Here is a 4,944-nt window from a genome sequence, read left to right as displayed (position 1 = left end):
GGGGGATTTGCAACACCCACATGCTCCCCAGTCATTGGCTACGTTTTCAGCCAATGCAAGGCTGGAGGATGAAAACTTTTACATAACTATCTGAAGCTGGACCGTGAAGCCCCACCCTTCAAAAAACATAAAGACCTTATACATTTTAGGTGGGATGTGTGCATGTGACGGCATGCCTGCGAGGGTCAGTGAATCACAGAATGGTAGAGTTGGAAGGGACCCCATTGGTCATCTAGTCCAACGCCCTGCAAAGCAGGAATCACAATGAAAGAGAGAAAGCTTTGTGCTTGCATGCGTGTGTGTGTTTGCATTGGCCATGCAAGGCCAGCCCAAGACATTTTGCTGCCTGAGGCACAGTACAAGGCGACGCCCCTCATTATTACTTGCACAGAAGCCAAGTGGATTGACAGTTGAGTCTTAATTCAGTACTGGGAATCGGAGAGCATTTTCCACAGCTCTGACAGCCCTTGTACCGTAAATAACTCTGTCCTTTGATAGAGAGAGGAATGGCCCCAGAGCTTAGAAGGAGCAGCCAAGGGGCCGTTGTCCGTGTCTGCCACCCGAGGCAATCGCCTCACTTTGCCTTGTGGCAGAGTGCCACCCGCACTAGAGTGCCACCTTTGGCCATGACTACTGTTGCCATGGGACGCGGGTGGCACTGTGGGTTAAACCACAGAGCCTAGGACTTGCCGATCAGAAGGTCGGCGGTTTGAATCCCCGCAATGGGGTGAGGTCCTGTTGCTCAGTCCCTGCTCCTGCCAACCTAGCAGTTCGAAAGCACGTCAGAGTCCAAGTAGATAAATAGATACTGCTCTGGCAGGAAGGTAAACGCGTTTCCATGCGCTGCTTTGGTTCACCAGAAGCGGCTTAGTCATGCTGGCCACATGACCCGGAAGCTGTATGCCGGCTCCCTCGGCCAATAAAGCGAGAGGAGTGCCGCAGCCCCAGAGTCGTCCGTGACTGGACCTAACGGTCAGGGGTCCCTTTACCCTTTACCATTGCCATGAACTCTCCAGAAGGATGGCAGGCATCGGCTGTGTTCATTCAGTGCAAAGAATTCTGGGCATTGCGGTTTGCTTAAGGGTTGCTGGGAACTGTGACTCTATAAGGGGTGAACTACAGTGCCCAGAATCCCCTGGAGAAAAAAAATGTGCCACAAATGTGATCCCACCCTGCAACTCATTTAGATGTATTTTTGAGCAAATTCATGGAGCGTGAAAACCTCCATGTTCAGAGGAACTCTGTCTCTGAATACCAGTCACTGGGGAACAAACAGCAGTATCCCTCAGGCCTCATTTGCAGACTACCCGGCTGCATCTGCCTTGCCGCTGCCACAAGCTGGACTAGGTGGGCCTTTGACCTTATCCAGGCAAGTTGGTTGAGCACCAAGGGTGGTCCGTTCTCATGTCACCCTTTACCCTTTACCCTCCTGTCCTCGGTTACTAGTCTGAACTTGCAGCCCTTCATTCAGTGGCAGGCTTTGAAAGAGCCTTGTTACAGTAGAAATCTGTTGACAGTAGAAATCTGAACCCTACCGGAGTCACAATACTAAGCCGGTGGGAACCCAACCGCGCCCTTTAATCTGAATGCCTCCAAAGAAAGCTTAGTGCTTTCTTAGTGCTTAGGATTCTCAAGTTCTCTCTTGCGGGCTGCATGATTCTTGCCTGGGAGATGCTAATCCCTTTGTAAAGCGCCTTTAAGGTTCTGAATGTTGAAAGAACTGCCTGAGGAACTGTCATCAATGTGGAGGAGGCATGAATAGGTTGGATAAAACCAAGGGATCCTTTCAGGGTGGGACTCTGGTATTTTGCCAGACCAGGATAAACCATTTAGGCCCAGCCCAGATGGAAGCTTTCCCCAACCTGGGGCCCTCCATGTGCTGTTGGACGACACGTCACATCAGCCCTAGTTGGTGCAGCTCTATGGTTCTGGGGGTTCAGGGCTCCTCCATCAAGCAGGAATCAACAGATGCACAAATATAGGATGGGGAGCAGTTGGCTCGACAGCAGGATGTGTGAAAAGGAGCTAGGGGTGTTAGTAGACCACAAGCTTAACGCGAGTCAACAGTGCAATGCAGCAGCAAACGTGCTAATGCAATTCTAAATTACACCAATGGAAGTAGAGTGTCCAGGTCAAGGAAAGTCATAGTCCCACTCTATTCTGCCTTGGTTAGACCCCACCTGGAGTCCTGTGTCCAATTCTGGGCACCACAGTTTAAGAAGTATGTTGACAGGCTGGAAGGTGTGCAGAGCAAGGCAACCAAGAGGATTAGGGGTCTAGAAACCAAGCCTTATGAGGAACGGTTGAGGGAGCCGAGTGAGGCAGAGTCTGTCTGCAAGGTTCAGTCCAGTCCAAAGGTCAGGAGTATCTCAGTTCATGTAGTCAGACAATCTGGGGGTCAAGAAAGCTGAGGGTCCAAGGTTTTGAGAAGCAATCAGCAGCAAGGTCTGGCCAGGAACAACTGGTGTTGTTTCCAGCAACTGACTGAGGCTGGAAACCTTGCTTAAGAAAGCTGGAGCCAGCTGGTTCTCATCATGGAACAAGAAGGCTGATCAGCAGCAGATGGAGTCACTTCTGCTCCTTCAGGCTGCTGCTCAACAGGTGAAGCCGACTCCTGGCTCATGACACCGAGTATGTTTAGCTTGGAGAAGCAAAGGCAGAGGAGATTTGACAGCCACCTTCAGATATCTAAGGACTGTCACATGGAAAGTGGCACAGGCTTGTCTTCTGCTGCCCCAGAAGGGAGATACTGAACCAATGGCTTCAAGTAACAAAACATGAGATTCCAATAATAATAATAATAATAATAATAATAATAATAATAATAATTTATTATTTATACCCCACCCATCTGGCTGAGTCTCCCTAGCCACTCTGGGTGGCTCCCAATCGAGTGTTAAAAACAATGCAGCATTAAATATTAAAAACTTCCCTAAACAGGGCTGCCTTCAGATGTCTTTTAAAGATAAGATAGCTGCTTATTTCCTTCACATCTGAAGGGAGGGCGTTCCACAGGGTGGGGGCCACTACCGAGAAGGCCCTCTACCTGGTTCCCTGTAACCTCACTTCTCGCAATGAAGTGAAACTCACTTCTTGCAATGAACTAAACATTCGAAATAACTTTCTGAGGTTGGATAGCCATCTGTCTTGGACTCTTTAGCTGTGATTCCTGCATTGCAGGGGGTTGGACTAGATTAAGGTTACCATATTTTTTTCCAATGAATCCGGGGACACTTTTCAACTTCAATAGGAATGATAGGATTTTGTCAGGGGACTGATTTGTAAATCCGGGGACTGTCCCCGGGAAACAAGGATGTCTGGTTAACCTTAGACTAGATCACCCTCCGGGTCCCTTCCAAGTCTACAATTATTTGATTCTATGTATGTGGTACACTGGGGAAGCATCTCAGAATAAAGCTAAAGCATAACAACAACAACAACACCATTAGTGCACAATGATTGTGTTAAAACCAAGGCACCCACCATCAAACCGTGTCTGGAGGGCCTCCTTGCAGCCACTGGCGCTTTCCCTGAGTGAAGGTCTGGGTCAAAGGCATTTGCTTAAAACTCTGTTTTCCAATCTGTGTAAGAGCGAGCCATTTACTTTGCTGACACCTCCACTCATTGCAGTTCTAAGCACTTTAGAGATGGAAATCAAACCAAGCAAGGCAAGCCTGTGACCTTGTCAACATGAGGCTTTAACCAGTGCCCTTGGCGGGAGGGGGGAGGGAGAGAATACAGATTGCGGGATAATTGTGCCAAACGAATCGTCAGCCCCACCATGTTATTTGATCAAGATGTTGAAGCTAGCCTGTGGCAGTTTGGAATATTTCATAATAAATATCAAGAGCAGGCCTGCTTGCCATATTAATACTGTAGTGTCTGTAGAACAAAATTCACCTTTGATTCCCATTCAAATAGGCAGATGATTTTGACTCCTAGAGGAAATTTATATAAGAGAGGAATAGAAGAAAAGAGAAGGAAGAAAAAAGACAGGCTATGTTAAGATTTAAACTTTAAAAGCTCCGACCCACTCAATTGAATGGGTGAGAAACAATTAATAACTTTATTGCACTATTCAAAGAACCATAGAATTGTACAGTTGGAAGTGACCCCTTGTGCCATCTAGTCCAGCCCCATGCACTGCTGGAATCAGAGCTAAAGAACCCATGATAGATGGCCATCAGACCTCTGTTGAGAAACCTCCAATGAAGGAGGCTCCACCATCTTCCGACGGAGTCCGTTCCACTATCAAACAGCTCTTCCCATTGTAAAGTTCTTCCTAATGTTCTGCTGGAATCTACTTTCTTGACATTTGAATTCATTGGTTTGGTTCCTACCCTCTGAAGCAGCAGAAAACAAGCCTGCTCTTTCTTCCACATGGCAGCCCTTCAGATATTTGAAGATAGCTATCCTATCCCTTCTCAATCTTCTCTTCTCCAGGCTAAACATACCCAACTGCCTCCATCACTCCTCATGAGGCTTAGGTTCCAAACCCTTTGTCATCTTGGTTGCCCACTTCTGCATGTGTTCCAGCTTGTCAATATCCTTCTTAAACTGATTCCCAGGATGCAGGTGGGATGCAACCAAGGCAGAATAGAGCGGGGCTAGTATTACTTCCCTCCATCAGGACACTCACTTTTTGTTGATACAGCCTAAAAATGCATTAGCTTAGTCCTGTACAAGCAAAGCATGCAACCCCAGTGAGGTTCCTGTCATATTCTCCTTTCTCTCACTTTGCAGGATACCATTTCCCCGCAACGTATCCTGCAGCTGCCTTGTTTTGTGTCTTCAGTTGTTCCCCCCCCTCCAGCCGTTGCGAAGAGGCTTGCCCTGGTGGCTCCCATCTGTCTCCCTCCGATGTCCTTCGTGACACGCCAAATCTGCCACTTTCGTTAGCCTTGGGAGGATCCAGAGGCTTGATGGCTGGGAGCTGAGCACTCT

The sequence above is a fragment of the Podarcis pityusensis genome (genome assembly GCF_964106645.2).
Source record: "Podarcis pityusensis genome assembly, chromosome: 8".
In the NCBI taxonomy this organism is placed as follows: domain Eukaryota; kingdom Metazoa; phylum Chordata; class Lepidosauria; order Squamata; family Lacertidae; genus Podarcis; species Podarcis pityusensis.
This window is presented reverse-complemented; position numbering follows the sequence as displayed.